At 45.0% G+C, this 23,260-nt stretch overlaps 1 long non-coding RNA gene and 1 pseudogene across 1 annotated transcript in view; both read right to left on the bottom strand.

Moving 5' to 3' along the window:
* The window catches only part of LOC137657655 (uncharacterized), a 58,012-nt gene that overhangs the window by 33,363 nt on the left and 1,389 nt on the right, over nucleotides 1-23,260 (bottom strand). The window contains exons 2-3 of the long non-coding RNA XR_011047183.1: nucleotides 20,716-21,030; nucleotides 7,610-7,860 (exon numbers count right to left, since the gene is read on the bottom strand). This is a non-coding gene — a long non-coding RNA (uncharacterized lncRNA). The remainder of the gene's footprint in view (nucleotides 1-7,609; nucleotides 7,861-20,715; nucleotides 21,031-23,260) is intronic.
* LOC137658079 (5S ribosomal RNA) lies at nucleotides 3,832-3,950 on the bottom strand (annotated as a pseudogene).

A 23,260-nucleotide genomic window follows, 5' to 3' on the forward strand; every position in this document is an offset into this window, starting at 1 on the left:
TGGTAACAATTGATCTGGGTCATTGGTTACAGAACGTAGACTCTTAATCTGAAAGGGCCAGAAGCTAGGGTCCAATAACCCCGGATTTTGAGTCTTTGCAATGAACTCAGGGATGAATCAGTGTCGCCTCCCCCATCCCCTTGAATGGGCGATGTTGTATGAGAGACCATGAAGTTCACTAACTTTTTGCTGAGGCTAAAGCGAGTAGGAATGCATCTTAAACCGAGGTTATGATCTGTTCCATGGCATATTGGTTTGTACGGAGGTCTTTTAAGGATCTCAAGACGCGAACCACGTTCCAAGGAGGAGGTCTTATCTCCGACTGGGGGCAAGTGATCTCATAACTCCGTATGAATAAAGCAAGCTCCAACGAAGAGGAAAGATTTACAGTGAGCCCTCGTTTATCGCGGTAGATAGGTTCCAGACCCGACCGCAATAGGTGAAAATCCGCGAAGTAGGGACACCATATTTACGTATTTATTTAACATGTATATTCAGACTTTTAAAACATTCCCTTGTACGTAGTACTGTTAACAAACTACCCTTTAATGTACAGAACACTTAATGCATGTACTACAGTACCCTAAACTAAAACAGGCATAAATATTAAAGGCGATTTTATATCATGCGTTTCCTAAACACGCCAAAAAGCATGATAAAAAATGGCAACCAATGTTTTGATTACGTTTATCTCTGATCATAATGAAGAAACAAACACATTTACACATCTGTGTATAGGTTAGTTTTTGCATCAATTATATTGATTATACAGTATGTTGATTTTGTTATTACCAATGTTTTACTTCATTTTTCTTAGGACTTCCAAATGAAATGTTTTTCTTTATGACGCCGCCGTTTACGCTCCATCTTCGATCATAATAAACAAACAATGGCATTTAACGCGCATGATGAAAGTGATAAATATGACAAATTCAAAGATAATTTGTATTTTTCCTAACCATACAAACCTTTGCTATTTACATTGAGTTTACCTTTTAGCGCAGCTGAAATGGCGAGCCATTAGAATATAACGAGGGTGTATTACCCCGCGCTAGTTAGCGGGGAGGGGGGGGGGGGTAGGGGAGTGGTAGCTAGCTATCCCTCCCCCCCCTCACACACAGGTGAATGCTCACTTTCACTTAGAGGTAGGACTTGTCTTGGGGGACAGGGCTGGCGGGCAAATATGTGTACAGTAAATAGCTAAGGTTTGTATGGTTAGGAAAAATACAAATTATCTTCGAATTTGTCATTTGTTCCGTAACCGAAATACAAACCACGCTATCTACATTGGGTGACTTACCCCTTAGGTAGGGTGGAAAGTCCCCAGCCATACTGGCTTTGGCTTTTTCCCGGGGACTCAGAATCCGAGTGAGTCGCACTCGAGAAAAGGAGTCCCTGCACCTCACAAGTTCCTTGCTCCGCAAGGAACCGTGTGGCCTACATAAGCTTGTGTGTGAAGGAAGAAGTGTGACCCATCCTAGGCAGTTGACTTGGAGTTCCAAAAGGAACTCTGGGTTAGGACGTTCCCAATACCACCTCGTCAGGGTATGGGGGACGCGACAGTATTGACTCAATACTCGGAACACAAGGAAGCATGGTTTACCTGCAGAGGTTCGAGGTCAGCTATGCAGAGACCAGGATGCTGCTTCCCCGTAGAGGGGATGATGCAGAAAGAAATAAAGGCCAGACATACTTCTTTTGTTCATGCAGACTAAAACCTGATAACAATGCCCTCAACCTTCTGCTACCTGTCCAAAAAGGAGCCAGAGGTTAGACCAGCTGTTGTGTAGCCACCACAGAGCGATAGAAAACGTATCGAAACTCCTGTGGGTCACGCCCTGCAGGAAGCGGGCTGCGAAGGTCATTAGACGCTTCCAGACTCCAGCTTGTAGCACCTGCGTCACAGAGCAGTATTACTCGAAGGCGAGGGACGTTGCGATATATTCAACATCGTGCTGTAGGGCGACGTGACGGGGGAGGGTCTGGAGACAGGTAGAGATGAATGTCCTTCAGCCCGAGCTGAACAGGTATACTGGTGACTCTCCCCCGTGTCCTCCTTGTGCTCCCACATCAGCTGCAACTGAGGACAAACTGCAGCTGTTCCCAAAGCTAACCTCTCGATTCCTTTACTGGCAAGAAAGAGGTCTTGGGACATCAGATACAGAATGGAGACTCAAAAATCTTGAAGGAATTGGACCGAAGGACCGGGACCTCAAGATTCTGAGTCTAGCCAACAACTCAGGGGCGAACCTGAATGTTGCCTTCCCCTCTTCCTTAGAAAGGGCGGAGTCGTACGAGACCAAGAAGATTGCTTACACACTGGCCGCACCCAGAGTGAGCAGGAGACCTAAGACTGAATACAATCCGAGGCCTGTCGTAAAGGGTCTTGAGAAGATATCTTAAGGGACTAAAAAGTCCGAGCCATGCTCCAAGTTGGAGGTCTCCCTCCGACTAGGGCAGGGACAATCGTAGCTTCGCATGAGCGAGGATAGATCCAGCGGGGAGGAAAAAGTTATTCCTTTAAGCCTGAAGGTCAGGGAAAGGCTGAGCGACAGGCTTCATTGCCAAGAGCGGAAAGGAGTTTCCTCCCGCCGAAAGGCAATAAGACCGTTATTGCTGGAGAAGAGGCCTCAAGGGAAGAGGTATATCTCCCACGGCACCAACCACCGAAGACTCTTCACTTTGTCTGGAAGACCCCTGCGGATGACTATCGCAGATGACGTGACCTCCGTCCCGCGACTGTAGCGGGTTGTCTCTTCTTGAGGAGGAGGCGTAGTGTCTCCAGGCATGAAGCCGAAGCGACGCCCCGGTTCGTGAAAGACGTTGTTGTGTGGTTGTTTGAGTAGTCTGTGCCATGGGAGAAGCTCTCCTGGGAGTTCCGTCAGGGGAAGCAGAGGGTCCAGAAACCGTTCTGCGCATAGTCCCAGTGGAGCTCTCCCATTGAAAGGTTGACAGACAACCTGGTCTTGTTGAGACCCATTCCCCACAGACAAAAAGGAGGGAAGACGCAGGTGTCGAAGTTGTCCCACCATCACCGGAATGCATCTAGCCAGAGTCTCGGGGTCTGAGACTGGAGGGAAGAACAGCGGAAGCTTGAGGTTCCAAGCTGTCGCGATCAGGTCCCACAGACCAGGACTTGCTGGTTACTCAAGGCCAAAGACCCCCAGGTACACTCTCTACGAGGCTCTGCTTGGATAGTCGGAGAGAACATTCCTCTGCCTGGAATGAGAGAGCCGATGGTGGAATTGAGAGTATCTCAATCATCTCGGTATCTCTACTGCAAGATGTGAAGGTGTGAAAATGCGTCCCCTACTGGTTAGAACACGCCAGAATCATGAAGTCGACGCGCACGGAGCGACTCGGCAGGAGCTGTAGGATCTGTAGAGGGCCAGACTACGGCCCCTAAGCCTGCCTGAATGATGGAGAGGTATCCTTCAGGTTCTGACCATAGGCCTGGACCAGAACATGCCCCCCTCCCCCCTCCTTTTCTTTGACGAGTCCGAGAACAGCATCAAGAATGTGGGGAAAGGACGAGAATATCCACTACCATCAAGAGGTTCCATAGGTCAACACCCATTGCAGGTCTAATAGTTCTGCTGGTCCCATAGGGGTCAGGAAGTTCGGTTAACCGTTGCCTGAAACCACCGGAACTTGGACCGCCCCACATGGAACTTATCCTGAGGCGACCGTTCGGACTATAGACGGGTCAATGAGGAAAGGAGAACTAGGAAACGTTCCAAGGTAGGGCTGAAAGCTCTGCTTGACTGAGAACAGGTACTGCGACTCTCCTCAGCCTTGCCACAGTCAACTGAAGGGAAGGCCCGGAGGATGTGGCAACAGAATCTGGCGTCCCCAGGTGGTCACCCATCCAAGTACCGACCAGAACCGACGTTGCTTACCCTCGCTGGACGGACGAGAAGCGGGGTTTCCAACGTGGTAAGGCCGTTGACTCAATATCATGGCCAGATACTCCAGATGTTGAGGCAGAAGAAGAGAAGGCTCCTAGCAAAATACCATGAACCCACACTCATGGTAAGCATCCGGAAGCTTGTCCCGGCGCTGAAGAAGGTCGAACCCGAGCCTACCGGAGTTGACCAGCCCTCCAAAAAGCGAAGGAGGCGGAAGCCTGCACCTGAGCGGCCATGAGGAAAGCAGGGAGAGTTCTCTGGGGAAAAAAACCTGCGATGCCACGGAGGGATCGCCACACTGCATCATAAGCAGGAATACCTGCAGTCTAGGCTGAATTCCACAAGCTCCCTGGAAGATGGATGGAATAGAAACAAAGTACCCGTCCTTCCGATCCAGGGTTTAAGGAGTCCTGTCGCCTCGTTACCAGTCTGATCGATTCTGCTGTTCTACGCTGGCCGAAGTTTGTTCGACAAACTTGATCAGAGCTGAGAGGTTGACTACGGAACTCCCGTCTCAGATACAGTACTTCCTTACAAGAAAGGATCGACTGAAGAAGCCGGGAGTGAAGCCGTTGATGATCCTATGGAGGACCTTCGCCTAAGGTATGGATCATTCTGCCCAAACGGGCAACTCTTGCCGACGTTATGGCATAGAGGTTCAGAGACACTGAATTCGCTGACAGTGACGGCAGGCGCGATATCCTTGACTGATCACAGAGATCGAGCGGGAATGGGCATCAGGAAGCTGTCATCCGGATGAGTAACCTTAAGCATCCTCCCAGCGTGAAACCTGCAATCCTAGAGTTCGTGAACTCTGCTGCTCCCTTTAGGACTATGCCCCCCCGGGGGAGCCTACCGCGTGCCATCTGTTCCTGACAGGAGGAAACTGCAATTGGACACCTTGTCTCAGTTGTCGTAGCCGATAACTAGGCCGACGTGGTTGAAAGAAAAAGGCGCTGGAGCCCTGCAGTGTCTGGAAGAAAGCGCCTTGGAGGAGTGAAAACGGAAGTCGACTTCCTCCGCACAGTCGCTGTCTAAGTCTCTGTCCTTGGGCACAAACAAATTCTTCTCAAGGATGGCCCTAGCTCTGGTACTCTTCAGACCCCGAGACCAGGGCAGAGCCGCACTGGATTTCAGGGCCTTCCGAACGTCAAACACTTCATCCAAGATCGTGTCTTTCACTTCAAGGGGGGCGATGACTGGATCCATAAGCCCGTTAAGTTGCCTTATCAGGCTTAGGCCCTGCCAGAAGGTATGTTCGGATTCCTCCTGTTCTCCTCCCTACGGGCTGGCAGCTAAGTCTCCTGCCCAGGGATCTCTTCCTGGGGTGAAACGTGGACATTCCCCCGGGTAGTCGTGGGTTCCTGGCGAATCCTTGAGGAGGATTTCGGGACGGTCTTGGAGTCCTTGGATTCCCTCCTGGGAGGGATACAGGATCCCAACCAAGAGATTCGAGGGGCCCCTTCCTCACGAGATGATTCTCCTCCATGAAGCGAAGTCTCCCCCCTTGGTCCCGAGACTACCGCGCCACCGGACTCACCTGAGGACGGAAAGGCCTCGTCCACGGGAGAAGGAGAAAGCCCTCGAGCAGGAGAAGGGGCCTTCGCGACCGACCTCTTGGGAACCAACTTCGCCCTGGGGGAAGTCACCACGAAGTCCACTCCTCTCTTTCTCTTCAGCGTAGGAGAGACAGCCGTTGGTTTGTTACCTTGGTCGGCGAGTGCTGGTTTCATAACCCTCACTAACGCCCGCGCCAGAGGACCAAACCATGTCTGTTGCTCCAAGGACACAGAGTCCGAAATCCTCGCTAAAGGGAAAGGGATCGGGCGATCCTTTGGAGTGGACACCACAGTAGCTGCCTGAAAAGAAGGTGGCGAGAATGGTGTACTAACCTCTCCTCAGTAGTATCCTTGTCCTACACTACCAACCTGTGTTTGGGTGGAGGCGATCCCGAGCGTTGTCTAGGAACACGCGTTCCTGCTGCTACCCCCGGCTGCGGAGTTCGCCGCGAACGATGGTCGAGCGAGGGAGCGCGGCCGAGTGATCGCGCGGGCGCGCAGGCGAGCGGTCGCGCGGAAGCGCAGGCGAATGATCGCGCGGGCGCGCAGGCGAGCAGTCGCGCGGGCGAATGATCGCACAGGCGAGCGGTCGCGCGGGCGAGTGGGCACGAGGGTGGGCAGGTGAATGAGAGCGTGTCCGAGGTGGCGAACGCAAGCGTTGGCGCGATGGCGAGGAAACGCGCTGCCGCGTGGGTGAGGAAGACCGCTGGCGATGTGGATCAACAGGCAATCGGTGATGAGCTGGTGAGCGCTGACGTGCAGGTAGGCAATGGCGCGTTGTGGCATGGCGACGCGTTGGCGAGCGATAGCGATCAGCATGCGCAGGTGAGCGATCGCGCCATGGCGAGCTAGTAGCTAGCGAACCATGTCCCTTCAGAAGCGTTGGAGAACGTTGGCGCGCAGGCTGTAACACACGCGGGCGGTCCGGAGATCGCTGAGAAACAGGTGATCGCCGACGCGTAGAACACTGGTGAACATGCGATACTAAAATCGCTTGTGCGCGCTGACGAGCATGTGAACGCTGGCGAGCAAGTGAACACTAGCGTGTAGGCGATCGTTGACGCGTGGGAGAACACTGGAGAATAGGCGATACTAAAATCTTGAGCCACTACGGGACGAACAACTTCATATAAAGTACTGTATTCCAAACCTCAATAACAATGCTGAAGAAATCAAAGAGGCTCTGTTATAAGTGACTGAAGAGATTTCAAATTTTTTCATTATTCTCCAGCCTACAGTCTAAATAAACCATTAAATTCTGATCTAGATCCCTTTTTAAATTGTTTGAACATTTCTATAATTAGAATTCTGAAACCACGAACTGGAAGGCATGGAGTGGGGAGATGGAATGCGGAAAATTCTGGAAACTCACCCCAAACTAAAATCACTTTGCCTCCTGTATAAAATCAAGGTTTTACAAAATGTTAGACATATATCTAAATTCCAAACTAGTAAGAGAAAACTCAATACTGTACTAATACCGCATTAAGGAGCCTATTCAAATACAGTAAGAAGAAAATTAAAAATAGCAAAGCACTGTTTACTCGCCTATCTAATTAACCAATGCCTCTTTCCAACGGAAACAACAAGTTTTACTTTCGACAGTGAAATATTTTCCTATTTTTCTTTTCTTTGCAGAAGATTTTCCTTTCAAAATGAATTCTGTGATGTTTAAATAAAAAAAATTGGATTATTTACACACCCTGGATAAGAGTTTGAACGAAGCAACCACCTGAGAACAAATGTTAGGGACTAGGAGATCATTTAGTGCCTCAATGGAATGAATAGACATGTGTTCATTATCCTTCAGGCTCACAAATGGTTAGGATCCACAATGTACACGAGGTGAAACTACCTTCTGGCTATCAGAATAAAGACATGAATATGGAAATATCAAGTAACTTAAATACAGTATGGCCATATTTATAATAAATGGGGTAGTTATGTACCCTATAGTAATGTACCAGTAGTCATCCAAAGGATTCAAAGAAAATGTAATTTTCAAAAACCAAAATGCAAGTAGGCTAGGCTTAACTTAATTCACTTCACAGAGTCTCAGAAGAGAAGCAAGCTAGGCCCATACCTTTCCTATGCCTTAGCGAATACACTGAAAATATTAGGCTATTAAGATAACTGTCTTACCTGAGCTTTGACTGATTTAAGGTAAAATTCTTGTTAATTCTGCTTAATCAGCATGATCATACACTGAAATCAACCACATGACGGGCAATTAGTGACTCCAACTTTTAAGTTGCATGGAACAAGTACTTGAGATTTCACTGTATGCCAGGGCAGGGCCATCCTACTCAACGGCCATGACCCTATATTGATCCATTTCATTTTTGGTAGAAGCCTGACTCTTTTTCAAACAATTCAAGAATGTATTCATAATTCTGAAAAAAATAAAATACTCTTACTTAGCCATTAAAAATAATTATTATATGCACAATCAGTGATAACTATAGTAATATGACAAATATGAAAGTAATTTGTATTCTTCCTAACTATACAAACTTTTAGTTCTTCACAAGTAATAACTCAGTGTAGCTGGGTAAAAAAGAATGAGGGTTTGTATTTGTCAGGAAAACTCGAAAAAAAAAATAAATCGTACATAGTGCGATGACAGTACTTAATTCAATTTTTGTAGCCTAATAACGTGTTTTGCATTTTATTTTTTGTGATTAGCTCATGTAGAAGTTACGATCATTTAACTTTGATTTACTGTAAATTCATGAGTAACAAAAACCCCATTTGTGGCAGAATGACACTCAAAATTATATATTTTCTTTGTAAGAATTATTCTAGAATATGTCTTCCGCTTATTTGATTCATACCTATGGTCAAAAGTTGCACAGCATCACGTAATGTACTGACTATCGAAGATCACAGAGTGATTAACATCATTTAGTCATGGTACTACAATTAATTTTTATTGTTTATTTATTAATTTCTATAATATGCTTGATAATTACTACATAGGATTTTATAATAATATAAGCTCTATAAATTTTTTCATGTTCAAAGTAGTTCTGAAAGTAGCATCGATACTCATTTAAATGAGCGCGCTAGTACTCTTACTTACACTAGCAATTCATTTAACTTATCTTCTGATTGTGTCCCCGAGATTTATAACTTTTCGTTAATAAATTTGTTCAATTCTAAAATCAACATACAGTAATTCGTTTCATTCCCTTTTCCCTCAATTGTATAGTGATAATCTTATTTACCTTATTTCCTAGAAATTTATGCTGGTCTATTCTTACAAACTTAGTCTAATACAGTATTTGAAAGTGTTCATATTGAAGTTTAAGCCTAGATTTGGAGTCTTGGGCGAGAGATGTCTCCCTGTGAATTGAAAACCTTTCAAGAAAGGCATTGTTGTTACAAACCCTTTTATCAGTTTATGACTTGTAACAAAATGTTATTTTCATTAGTAAAATAAATTTTTGAATATACTTACCCGATAATCATGTAGCTGTCAACTCCGTTGCCCGACAGAATTCTACGGAAGGGATACGCCAGCGATCACTATACTAGAAGGGGGTGTACTCACCAGCGCCACCTGTGGCCAGGTACTGCAGTACTTCTTGTTGACACCACCTCAATTTTTCCTCGGTCCACTGGTTCTCTATGGGGAGGAAGGGTGGGTCAATTAAATCATGATTATCGGGTAAGTATATTCAAAAATTTTTTTTTACTAATGAAAATAAAATTTTTCAATATTAAACTTACCCGATAATCATGTAGCTGATTCACACCCAGGGAGGTGGGTGAAAACCAGTGTACATGACTATAAGTAAGCTAAGTATCCCGTATTTCATATTATCAGTTATTCAAAATAACAATGAAATTATAAGTACCTGGTAAGGAAGTCGACTTGAACCATTACTCTGCCTTTAATAAGTTCGTCTTCCTTACTGAGCGCAGCGTTCCTCTTAGGAGGCTGAACAACCCTAAGGTGCTGAAGTATAAAGGGCTGCAACCCATACTAAAGGACCTCTACACAACCTCTAACCTAGGCGCTTCTCAAGAACGAATTGACCACCCGCCAAATCAAAAAGGATGCGGAAGGCTTCTTAGCCTACCGTAACAACCCAAAAAACAACAATAAAAGCATTCAAGAGAAAGGTTAAAAAAAAGGTTATGGGATTAAGGGAATGTAGTGGCTGAGCCTTCACCTACTACTGCACTCGCTGCTACGAATGGTCCCAGGGTGTAGCAGTTCTCGTAAAGAGACTGGACATCTTTAAGATAAAATGATGCAAACACTGACTTGCTCCTCCAATAAGTTGCATCCATAATGCTCTGCAGAGAACGGTTCTGTTTAAAAGCCATCGAAGTGGCTACAGCTCTCACTTCGTGGGTCCTTACCTTCAGCAAAGCAAGGTCTTCATCCTTCATGTGAGAATGAGCTTCTCTAATCAGAAGCCTTATATAATACGAAACTGCGTTTTTGGACATAGGCATCGAAGGTTTCTTGATTGCACACCATAAGGCTTCTGACTGTCCTCGTATAGGTTTTGACCTATTAAGATAGTATTTCAGAGCTCTGACAGGGCAAAGAACTCTCTCTAGCTCGTTACCCACCATGTTGGAAAGGCTAGGAATTTCGAACGATCTAGGCCAAGAACGTGAAGGAAGTTCATTTTTAGCTAAAAATCCGAGCTGTAAAGAACATGTTGCTGATTCGGATGTGAATCCTATGTTCTTGCTGAAGGCGTGAACCTCACTAACTATTTTAGCTGTTGCAAGGCAGACGAGGAAAAGAGTTTTGAGAGTAAGGTCTTTGAAGGAAGCTGACTGGAGAGGTTCGAACCTAGGAGACATAAGGAACCTTAAGACTACGTCTAGATTCCAGCCTGGAGTGGACAAACGACGTTTTTTAGAAGTTTCGAAAGATTTAAGGATGTCTTGAAGGTCCTTGTTGGAGGAAAGATCCAAACCTCTGTGGCGAAGAACTGAAGCCAACATACTTCTGTACCTTTTAATCGTAGGAGCCGAAAGAGATCTAACATTCCTTAGATGTAATAGGAAGTCAGCAACTTGGGTTACAGAGGTATTGGTAGAGGAAACTGCATTGGCTCTGCACCAGCTTCGGAAGACTTCCCACTTGGATTGGTAGACTCTACGAGTGGATACCCTCCTTGCTCTGGCAATCGCTCTGGCTGCCTCCTTCGAAAAGCCTCTAGCTCTAGCGAATCTTTCGACAGTCTGAAGGCAGTCAGACGAAGAGCGTGGAGGTTTGGATGTACCTTGTTTACGTGAGGTTGACGTAGAAGGTCCACTCTTAGAGGGAGAGTCCTGGGAACGTCGACCAGCCATTGTAGTACCTCTGTGAACCATTCTCTTGCAGGCCAAAGGGGAGCAACCAGCGTCAGCCGTGTCCCTTCGTGAGAGACGAACTTCTGAATGACTCTGTTGATGATCTTGAACGGCGGGAATGCATATAGGTCGAGATGGGACCAATCCAGCAGAAAAGCATCCACGTGAACTGCTGCTGGGTCTGGAACTGGGGAACAGTACAAAGGAAGCCTCTTGGTCATGGAGGTGGCGAACAGAGCTATCGTAGGCTGACCCCACAAGGTCCAAAGTCTGTTGCACACGCTCTTGTGAAGGGTCCATTCCGTGGGGATGACTTGATCTTTCCTGCTGAGGCGATCTGCTGAGACGTTCATGTTGCCCTGAATGAACCTCGTTACCAGAGTGAGATTTAGACTTCTTGACCAAATGAGGAGGTCCCTTGCTATCTCGTACAGCTTCCTCGAATGGGTCCCTCCCTGCTTGGAGATGTAAGCCAAGGCTGTGGTGTTGTCGGAGTTCACCTCCACCACCTTGTCTAACAGGAGGGACTTGAAGTTCATTAAGGCCAGATGAACTGCCAGCAGCTCCTTGCAGTTGATGTGGAGCGTTTCCTGTTCCTTGTTCCATGTTCCCGAGCATTCCTGTCCGTCCAAGGTCGCGCCCCAGCCCGAGTCTGATGCGTCCGAAAAGAGATGAAGATTGGGGGTCTGAATCGCTAACGATAGACCCTCCTTGAGAAGGATGTTGGTCTTCCACCACAAGAGAGTAGTCTTCATCTCTTTGGTGACAGGAATAGAGACCGCTTCGAGCGTCAAATCCTTGTCCCAGTGAGCTGCTAGATGGAATTGGAGAGGGCGGAGGTGGAGTCTCCCTAACTCGATGAACAGGGCTAACGATGACAGGGTCCCTGTTAGACTCATCCACTGTCTCACCAAGCAACTGTTCCTCTTCAGCATGCTCAGGATGCACTCTAGGGCTTGGCTGATCCTTGGGGCCGATGGAAAAGCCCGAAAAGCTTGACTCCGAATCTCCATTCCCAGGTAAACGATGGATTGGGAGGGAATAAGCAGGGACTTTTCTAAGTTGACCAAAAGACCCAGTTCCTTGATCAAGTCCAAAGTCCAGTTGAGACTCTCCAGACAGCGACGACTTGTGGGGGCTCTTAACAGCCAGTCGTCTAAATAAAGGGAGGCTCTGATGTCCGCTAAGTGGAGGAATTTTGCAATATTCCTCATCAGACGCGTAAACACCATAGGCGCTGTGCTTAGGCCAAAACACAGGGCTTGGAATTGGTACACAACCTTTCCAAAAACGAATCTCAGGAAAGGTTGGGAGTCTGGATGAATAGGAACGTGAAAGTAAGCGTCTTTCAGATCCAACGAGACCATCCAGTCCTCCTGCCTGACCGCTGCTAGGACCGACTTCGTCGTCTCCATAGTGAACGTCTGCTTGGTGACATAAGCATTGAGCGCACTGACGTCCAGCACCGGTCTCCAACCTCCTGTCTTCTTGGCCACCAGAAAGAGACGGTTGTAGAAGCCCGGGGATTGATGGTCCCGGACTATCACCACTGCCTTCTTCTGTAACAGGAGCGACACCTCCTGGTGTAACGCTAGCCTCTTGTCCTTTTCCTTGTAGTTGGGAGATAGGTTGATGGGAGAAGTGGTCAGAGGGGGATTGCGGTAGAATGGTATCCTGTAACCCTCCCTTAGCCACTTGACAGACTGGGCGTCTGCACCTCTTCTTTCCCAAGCTTGCCAGAAGATCTTGAGTCTGGCTCCTACTGCTGTCTGGAGAGGAGGAGAGTCAGCATTTGCCTTTTGAAGTCTTGGGACCTTTCTTAGACCTGCCCCTGAAAGAGTCTGGACGGGTACTTCCTCGGCTGGGGGCTCTGCCACGAAAGGGCGGAATAAATCTTGTAGCAGGAGTATCGGCCACTGGGGTGCGGTAAGTTCTAGGAACTGAAGGAGCAACCTTAGCCTTACGAGCTGAAGAGGCCACAAGGTCATGAGTGTCCTTCTGAATAAGGGCCGCAGACAATTCCTTGATAAGCTCCTCGGGGAACAGGAACTTAGAAAGCGGAGCAAAAAATAACTGAGACCTTTGACAAGAGGTGATGCCAGTGGAAAGAAAAGTACAAAGTTGTTCCCTTTTCTTGAGTACTCCTGAAACAAACATTGAGGCAAGTTCGCCGGACCCATCGCGAATTGCTTTATCCATACAGGACATTATAAGCATGGCTGAGTCCTTGTCAGCAGGGGCAGTCTTCTTGCTCAAGGCCCCCAGGCACCAGTCGAGAAAATTGAAAATCTCAAAGGCGCGAAAGACACCCTTTAAGAAGTGGTCTAAGTCGGAAAAGGTCCAGCAGACCTTAGAGCGCCTCATAGCCGATCTACGTGGAGAGTCAACCAAACTTGAGAAATCAGCCTGGGCAGAGGCAGGGATTCCCAAGCCTGGTTCCTCTCCTGTGGCATACCATACGCCCGCCTTAGAAGTCAGCTTAGTAGGAGGGAACATAAATGAAGTCTTCCCTAGTTGCTGTTTGGACTGCAACCAATCCCCTAACATTCTTAAAGCTCTCTTAGAGGATCTAGCAAAGACGAGCTTAGTATAGGCCGACTTAACAGGTTGCATGCCTAGAGAAAACTCAGATGGAGGAGAGCGAGGGGTAGCAGAAACAAAATGATCCGGGTAAACCTCTCTGAAAAGAGCCAGGACCTTGCGAAAGTCAATGGAGGGTGGTAATGACTTGGGTTCCTCCACGTCCGAAGAGGGATCATCTAGGTGCGCAGCTTCCTCCTCAGAAACCTCATCACCTGAGTGTTGCGAAGCGGGAGGTAAAGTTACAGCGGTGTGCTGAACAGCAGAATCCTGACAAGCGGGTGCATAAACACTTGCGGTTTCATCCTCAAGTCTCTGTTGAAGAGGATGAGGGCTGGTAATGACAAAGTCATGAGGCTGGGATGAAGGAGGTTCTGCGGCGGTTTGAGGAGCAAGTGTGGTGAGAGGCGACTGTATTAAAACCTGAGGTTCAGGCTGCAAAGACTGGTCAAGTAGAGGAGAAGATGGTAGGTGCATGCGTTGAGGTGGCTGACTCCTTGCATGAGGTTCCTGTCTCAAGAGTTGCGCTTGCTTCAAGGGTTGAGGTGGATGCGCAGTAGCAGGTTCCTGTCTCACGAGTTGAGGTTCTTGAGGTGTGAGCTGCGAGAGTTGAGGTGGCGGCTGCGCAGAACGCAGTTCCTGTCTCACGAGTTGAGGTTCTTGAGGTGCTTGCCTCGAGAGTTGAGGTTCTCGCCTTGAGGAAAGTGGAGGTAGCAGCTGCGAGAGCTGAGGTGGCTGCCTCAAGGATGGTAGAGGTTGTCGTACCTCAAGAGGTTGCTGCCTCGAAGATGGTCTTACTGCAAGAAACTCTTGCCTCAAAGGAAGAGGAGGTTGTAAGGCATAAGACTCCTGTTCCCATTGTTGAGGAGGTTGTCGCGTGGTAAGAGATTCCTGCCTTAAGGAAGGTGGAGGTTGCTGCACAACGCTGGTAACTGGCAACTCCCAACGCGGTAGCTCACGCATGGAGGTAGCTTGAGGAACCTCAACTTCGTACGTCTGGCAGACTGGACTGCGGTGAGGAGGAGCGCTCGCAGGAGGAGGTGTAACCTTCTCTGCCTGAAACTCACGCATTAAGACCGCAAGCTGCGACTGCATGGACTGCAGCAAAGCCATCTTGGGATCAACAGACGATGAGGTTTGTTGAGGCAAAGCCTTAACAGAAGATGAGGTCTGTTGAGGCATCGCCTTACCTCTCTTAGGAGGTGTGCAGTCACCTGATGACTGCGGCGAGTCAGAGCTAACCCAATGACTGCATCCGGGTTGTTGAACTCGTGAGGTCTGGACTTTACGTTTAAGAGGTCTTGAGACCTGAGTCCAGCGTTTTCTCCCCGAAAATTCTTCTGCAGACGAGGAAAATAAAGGCTCAATCGTCTGAAAGTGGAAGTGACGATCTCTGTAAGATACGCCCGCAACCACCGAGGATACTTCTGTGCGCCGATCAAGGCCTGCCGAACCCTTTTGCCCTTCGACATTGCTTCTCCCCTGGGCTTGGGAGCTTGCAAGAGGTCCCGGACTGGGAGGACGACTGGCACGCACAGAAGTACCCTCACGCACAACACTGACACTGACACTAGCACTCGGCACAGCACTGGCACTACCACTTCCCACTGCACTTTTCACCTTAAGTTCCTTGACGTCCGCCAAGAGGAACTTGTGGTCACTCACTACCGATTCCACTTTATCACCTAAAGCCTGAATGGCACGTAAAACATCGGACATATCAGGCTGAGCACAAATAGTAGGTTCGGGGGTAGCCACTACAGGGGGAGGAAAAGGTTGAGGATCATGAGGTGAGGAATAAAGCGAAGAGCGAGCCGAACTCCTCCTAACTCTCTCTCTCTCTAACTTAGTGGTATATTTAAGGAATCGAACAAAATCAAGTTCCGAAAGTCCGGCGCATTCCTCACATCGGTCTTCCAACTGACAGGATTTTCCCCTACAGTCGGAACAAGCGGTGTGAGGATCAACCGAGGCCTTCGGAATACGCCTAATACAAGTCCTACATCGTCTTTGGGGAGGGGCTTGAGAAAGGTCGGACATCTTGAATCAAAGAGCTAGTCAAGGGGGATTCCAAATAAAGCAAAAGATCGTTAACCATTAATCAAATCAATATAAAAGCTATCTAAGCTAATAGAAAAGTTTCCAGTATAGCGAAAGCTGAAATCTTAGAGCAATACTTCACCAAAAACCGTGAACAATACTCCAAAATTATAAGCGTATCCATATAGGTCTTGCCGGAAGCACGACAGAGGAAAAATTGAGGTGGTGTCAACAAGAAGTACTGCAGTACCTGGCCACAGGTGGCGCTGGTGAGTACACCCCCTTCTAGTAGTGATCGCTGGCGTATCCCTTCCGTAGAATTCTGTCGGGCAACGGAGTTGACAGCTACATGATTATCGGGTAAGTTTAATATTGAAAAATACATTTTCACCACAGGTAATGTTAAATTGCTAATTAGTTCCAAAACTTAACTTGTAATCCCAAATTATAGGTAATAGAATGAGTCATTTCATAGTACAAACTGTTCAGTCTTTCTAATAAAATTATTCATTATGAATGTAACAAAAATTATTGATTTAAAGAGACAAATTAGTTTTCAGCGTCTTTTTCAACTAAAGGTAACTTCAAGTGGAATATCACTTAACAAGATGTATGACTGTACAGTATTCAAATTTCCATTACAAACCATAAAAGTTATAGGATAACTAATTCACAAAGAAGAGAATGTCCAATTTTAAATATTAAGACAGGCAGCTCAACTTTTGATACACTATTATATGAAATAAACTAATGAAAATCACAGAAACAGGGACTTAAAGGCTAAGTAGCCAAGATCCACAGATATGTTGGAAGGCAGGTAAACTAGTTCCCTGGTGGCTCTAAAGTGATGAACCCTTGAGGCACAAGTGTAAACTCCAAAAACTTTTCCAAACCACGTGGTTCCCAATCGCATGATTCCCGATCTTTGTAACAAATCATAAGTTTTCCAGATTGCTATATACGATCACAAGGTTCCCGACCTTAGAAAGCGATCACATGATTCCCGATTACTATACACCAGCCTAGCATTCCCAATAGTGGTAGATGATCGTAGAGTCATCAATCGCTGTAGATGATCGAGAATTTCCCAATCACAGTACACTATTGTAGAGTTCCTATTTGTGGTAGATGATCGTAAGGTCCTCGATCATGGTAACCGATCATAACTTTTGTAATAGCAATAAATGGGGAAAAAACTCATCATGAAGAACAACCATAAGCCAACCTGTCTTGCAGGGAACAATTACAATCAGAACATTCTCCTTAAGATGAAATGCAAATAGGGTAGGGCACAACACAAGGAAAACTAGCATTCATGTTGGTAAGATCTCGTATCATGTACTGTATATGTAATGAAAACAGTCCTACATTCCTCTGCCAAAGTATCGTATAATGGAAGAGCAAGAACGAGGCAGAAACCAGAGGTCATAAGACTCGAAATTCACTGAAGATATGTGAAGTGTTTGATTACATAGCATTGAGCAAGTGCACTGATTACATGAACCTTGTCACCAAACATATTCTCAGGGAAATGGGCATTTCTGGCACATAACCTCTTGCCTTGTGCACTTGGCAAGAACATACTCTGTATCCAACTCACACCGCTTGGCGAGGGAACTTTCCCCCAACGATTGGCGAGGCATGATCTTAGTACGTACTGTCCTCACATGCTCTGTGATTGTCGGAGACATAACTAACTTGATCTGACCTATTTAGATAACATCTTCCCCTTCAAGTGTAGCAGTAGCCTTTACTTAAAGGCATTGCATTCGGTACAAGACTAACCTCGGTTGACAAGCAGCGTGTACCGATGTCTATTCCCGAAGGAGCAATTTTTGGTACAGTATGCATCGTTTTCCTCATTCTCTGTAGAATTTAGAAGGTACTAGTGCAAGAAAGGATGAAAAGGGCGAGACCTTTACTCCTACCTTTAGTGTGCGCACTCTTGTGAGAAAACACAGGTAGCAGGTGTGTAAGCACTTGTATTGCATACCAATACATATCATTGGGGGAAGGAATGTTCCCAGTAAGCCTTCACTTACCTTGCAATATTTGCTGGCTAACATAGAACTATCAAGTTTCTTGTCCAACCAAATGGCAAATGTAAGCCCTTGAAAGAGGATGAGCATAGCTTTCTAAAACACGTAAGCTCTCATTAGAAGGCAAGCATAGCCTTATAGAAGGGCGAGTGCAAACAGTAGAGCATTCTCAATCTGAGATTGTGCACCAGCAGTAGAGTGCATATGAGGAGAAAGAGTAGAGACATCAAGACCCAATGAGTGCATGCCACATGGGGGAGAGGGGGGAAGTACTCATGATAAGAAGATCTTGTGCTAATAGACAAACATGCTTGCGTGCCAATATATAGGCAAGTGCAAGCATGTGAATGCTCCAAGACGATGAATGAGCGCAAAAAGACAGGTGCATGCAAACATGGAAACGCTATTAGTCCAACGAAAAAGAGTGCTAGCGTCAAGTGATGAGGTGGTCTAAGTACACTGACAGGTAGCCAAGGAGGCTACTAACAGAATTATGGTTACAAGGTTATTACATGAGATGGCACTGGTACACACTAACCAAATGTAGCAGCTGCAAACAAGCAGCCTCACCAAGTCAGAGGCAACATTGTGTGCACACTTCACTATTGCTCTTGCTTGGGCTGAGAAGGCCAAGACACTTGCATAGGAGTTAAAGTCTTTCTCAAGTAACACCATAATGAGCCGACCTGTCACTAGGCAACTTGGAGTCAACTTACAAGGAAAAATAGGATTGAGAAAGTTCTGAATTGGATCAAGACTGACTGGTAATGGGTCTTTTTCTGAGTGTCTGTGAGACAACGAAGGAGACAGATACCCATCTAACCAAATGTTTGACAGGGATGATGAGGATGGAGGTAAGAACAATGCTCACCATCACCAGGGCTAAGGATCCAGCTGACTGAACCCTAAGGAAATGGTCATTGGGTAAGAACCAAAGCTTCCTTCCGAAAGAGAAAATAATACGCTATATTTCCCAAGGAACTTTTAGCAAGAGCCCTTGTGCTCAATTACTACAGCTTCTCTTTTCTTCAAAGAAATTCCTGAAGAAAAGAATAGGAGGGGGAAGGAAGAATTGGTAAAGGTGGAAGAAAAGGTAGCAAACTCACTCTAGCCAACAATTCTCCCTTGCTACCATGAGTGGTTCAGAGGTTTCTACAGATCAGGAACAGGTGCACTATCACTTCAATTTTGCTAATAGGAAAGCAAGGAAAAATTCCTAGTCTAAGAGCATTCATAAGTATGCCTACTCATCCTCCGTTTTGGCGCAAGACCAAACTTTTTTCAATCACAATCCTACGATCATAAAACAAGCTAGGATTAGTTCCTTGAGTCACCAAAAGCATAAGTTTTCCTTCCTAGAAAATGAACCCTTTCTGGAGGCCAAGTAAGGAGAAAAATTTCAAAATAAACAGGGTCTGATTAGAACTGTACTGGTTCAGCAGATAGGATTACAGATTCGACTCCATCCCTGCAACGACTCATGAAGAGCCAACACAAGAAGAGTGGAGGTCATAAAACACCAAGTGCAAAAATCTAATAGCCATACCTCTGTTGAAAGTCCAGATATAGAATCTGGAAGGTAAGTATGGAAAGGATTTGAAAAGGAGGAAATGTGCAAGGCAATGAATCCCCCTATTGGCAGCAAGGAACATTATTCTGCATCACTTTCCCCCCTTCCTCCTTCCTCCTAGCACCCCTCTTGGACTGAGCCTGGAAAGGGCAAAAACAGATGGAGCAATTCTAACCCCTGCTGAGGAAGAAGTTCCTGGTGGTCATTTCTAGGATTCGGATAAGTTGGAACCTTCCTTAAACCCAAGCCAGATGGCAAGGCTTGGTCGCAAGGTCTTTCACGAGAGACCCTTGTCAACCATGAGGAGATTGGTGAAGGAGGAAGAGAGAGGGAGAACTCACCTTCCCTTTGTCGACTATTACTCCTTGTTGTCATAGAGGATCCATGGTTTGGGCAACCAATAATGACTACACTCCCTGAGGAGGAAGCTACAAGAGATTCCAATGCCACAACTCAAATGACTACACTGGGTATTTTGTTCCAAGAGAGCACTGGGAAATTCACTGACATTACAACACAGGGATCAAAATTCTGTAAACAATATCAGAGATAGTTGAGCCCTACAAATGAGTAACTTCCACGGCCATAAATGCCAACATAGGCGACACTCGATTCAAATTGGGTAACTCTCTCTTGAGGCAAAAAAAAAACGGCAAGAAGCAAGACGAGTTACGATCTGAGTTCATCACCTTCTAGATTGGAGGAGTAGGAACAACACTCCAAAGACAAGCCTTCACTAAGGTACAAAACACACGGGGTTTATAAGGTTTCTCCCTAATAGGAACAAAATTCATATCACATGCTTACCTTTTGGTGTACTTCAGCTTGAAAGCAAGAGCTCTCACACCCCCAAGAGATAAAAACTCATCACAATCACAAGAAAGATGAGATCCAACAGTCAAGACTGTGCAACAGTATGTCTGTACCCGGTGCAGCCAAAGACATACGAACTAGTCTTTGACAGGCAGGTTGGTGGGGCTTCCCACTCATGTCACCTGTATTCATCCAACTACAGTACATCCGTAACGATTCATTGGTCATTTCAACGCCATTGAAGATAAATTCCTATTTTAAAGGACAAAAGGTTTACATACGTATAGGAATACAGTAAATCAGGATTAGATCAGATCCATGAATTTGTCCAATAAGACCCAGTACTGGGGCAAAGGGGGCCATTCGGCACCCATGCGCAACTGGGTCTAAACACTGCAGTTGCACTAAGAGGAATAGCAAAATGGAAGAAAGGAAGCAGGAAGTTGGATACAAATGAGTATAGCTAGGATCCGGGAAGGCCTTCAAGTAATGCCTACAATGTAACATTGAGGCTCAATGTAGATACTACCTTTTGTACACAAGCGTACCTCACATGCAGGGAGAAAAATGGGGGGATTTTTTATATCTGCATTGCTATAGCCTTGAAAATTTGGTAACATTTGACAAGGCCTATAAAGCCATTTAACTTCAATTCTTCATTGGTTAATGAATGCTTAGGCAACCCATCCTTTTTCACCATATTTTTCCTATCATGTACAATGGAAAGTTTCCGATATAATTCTACCCAGCATTTTGGGTACATTACAGTATAAATTAGGCCTATCAGTCTTTTGACAAAAATCAGAATACAGTACAGTACTTGTAGTTGTAAAATTATGATACTTCTGGCCTTTTTATTAATGAAATAATGTCAAATTGCTTACCAATTAATTCTTTAAGTCTCATCTGCATCTTGAAGACATGTCTGTCAGCTTTTTATAGTCTTTTGAGAAGTTGTTCCCACACTCTTGAGCAAGCAGCGGGCATACAGCTGAAAACTGTGCTTACACAACCATTTCTTCATGACCAGAGGTTGATAAATGTAGTATGGGAACATTTCACCCAACAAATTCATCATCGGTCCACAGTAAGGTTCCTGAATATTTTCAGACAAGCCTTCCATCATTGCTGAACTTCGGCTCGACATTAGCTGCCATTTAAAAATTCTTGGAAATACAGTGCAGTATTACAATTCAAACCTGAAAAGGATATTGAATTTTATCATTTGTTAATAAACATTCTCAAAATGAATACAAGAAAAATACTGAAATCTATCACCAATTAATAATTACCAAAGTTATTGCTGATATATATTGCAAGTTTCAACATTGTTTTAGGTCCGAACGAGATCTCAAGTGTCAAGAGATTGGGCTACCGATTGGACTCTATTATTATTCAATGGACTCTTAACCCCTTCACTACAAGGCAGCGGATCCACCCTCAAATTAAATATGAGATTTGTCACCATCAAATATACATGCTCACTTCCTCTATAATAACCTACACTTCCATGTTTGTTTTAATGCCGATTACAGAATAAGATTTTTCAAAAATTTACTTTATTTTCTATTGTATTTCACTCTGATCAACCAAAATATTATTTCCATTCATTGTGAAGTTATTCTACAATAATTTACAAAAATTTTAATTATATTATTTTCTCTAAATAAATGTAAAGCACTGTGATTTCATGTGTAAAAAAAAAAAAATTAATCATAGAAGTGACTATGCCATACAAGAACATGACATGCTGTGTAGAATGTCAATAAATGGAAATAATGACAGCAGGCTAACTTTTTACTTTTTATAGATATGGTAGTTGAGAAAAAAAGGAATAAAAAAATTCCTATCTAGCACTACTAGCAAAACGTTTTGTTGACGTCGTGGGAAGCAGAGAACCGATAATGGTTAAAGAACGCTATGTAATACTTCTGTGTGATTTCAACACATGCCAACATAGAAATACACTTTAAAAAACTTACATAATAATGCATAAGGACTATAATCACAAGTATTTCGGCTAGTGGTGGAGTGAGATGCAAGCATCCCCAAGTCTCCAAGCTGGGGTTGTCTGGGGGGTGGGGGGGGGGGTTGAGTATTGTCTCATGTATGGAATTTTCCCATTGGCTAGAGGGTGGTATGATTCTACATGGTAACACAAAAACAGACCAAAATACTGTAGCTTTTACACTATCAGGAAGAAAGGCTAGAAAACCAGAGACTTCATTGGTTGGCTGAAGAAAGGGGGGAGGACCATTTTTATCTTTAATTTCCTGAGTTTGAACTGTGTGATATACGACCATGAACAATACTCATTTGGACAATATAAGAGCGATTTTAAATTCCATATAGTTTACATTTGTAAATGACGTATCCGAGACGTCCTCGGGTGTATCACAGGGTATATTCCGACGTCAAACGACTGTAGCGAAGGGGTTGACATCTGTTTGTTAAACAATTCTGATCAAAGTTATCTGCATTTCTGTGGGTGCAATTTGCCAGGCCTGCTTTCAAACTCCCAAAACCCATGGTCTCCTACTGAGGTACACTCCATACTTATTACTGGAGTATAACTTAGCTACCCTAGAAATCATTAAAGTAAACAAAAAAAAAAAAGAAGTCTGCACACTAATGTTCATGGCTAAAATCAAATAACAATCCTGAGTGGCTTCATCAGATAGGAAAATAGAAGCTGATATGGCTTCCATGTTTGGGGAAAAAAAATAATTCAACCAAAATATTGGAAAATAAAAAAAAAAATATGCCAGCTGGATCAGCCAAATCCAACAATTAGAATAACTTTATATTGTTGTCCTAGAGTAGAAGGCTGGTCATATATTAACCAGTTAAATGCTTAGAAATACTAAAATGTTCAATAAGTAAGAAAATGGTGTCTTGGATCAGACCAGATTAACTAACGTGTGGGTTAAAGGGGCTAAGCCCAATAGACAAGGATAATGATCTGGGTTAGGTTAGGGGGAGGGATATGGTTTCAGTTTACTAGGGACGGCGCAAATATTCACCACGGGTTAAAGTGAAAACTTTTAAGAACCAATATAAAGCAAATAGTTCTAATTCTCATATAGAAATAACCAAGGAAATCTTCAGCAGTGCACTGCCAGTAGCAACCATCATTCAGATACTTAGGTTTCCTGTGATTAACAAGTAACTATATATCAATGGGTACTGGTTTTGTATGTGGCCTACCTTTTGAATATGGCCCACAAAATTATATCTGTTTTAGTATGTGGCCTAACCTAGCCTTATCATTATTATTATCACTTGCTAAGCTACAACCCTAGTTGAAAAAGCACGATGCTATAAGACCAGGGGCTCCAACAGGGAAAATAGCCCAGTGAGGAAAGGAAACATGGAAAAATAAATTTTTTAAAAATAGGAACATTAAAATAAATATTTCCTATATAAACT

The sequence above is a fragment of the Palaemon carinicauda genome, chromosome 18, assembly GCF_036898095.1.
Source record: "Palaemon carinicauda isolate YSFRI2023 chromosome 18, ASM3689809v2, whole genome shotgun sequence".
In the NCBI taxonomy this organism is placed as follows: domain Eukaryota; kingdom Metazoa; phylum Arthropoda; class Malacostraca; order Decapoda; family Palaemonidae; genus Palaemon; species Palaemon carinicauda.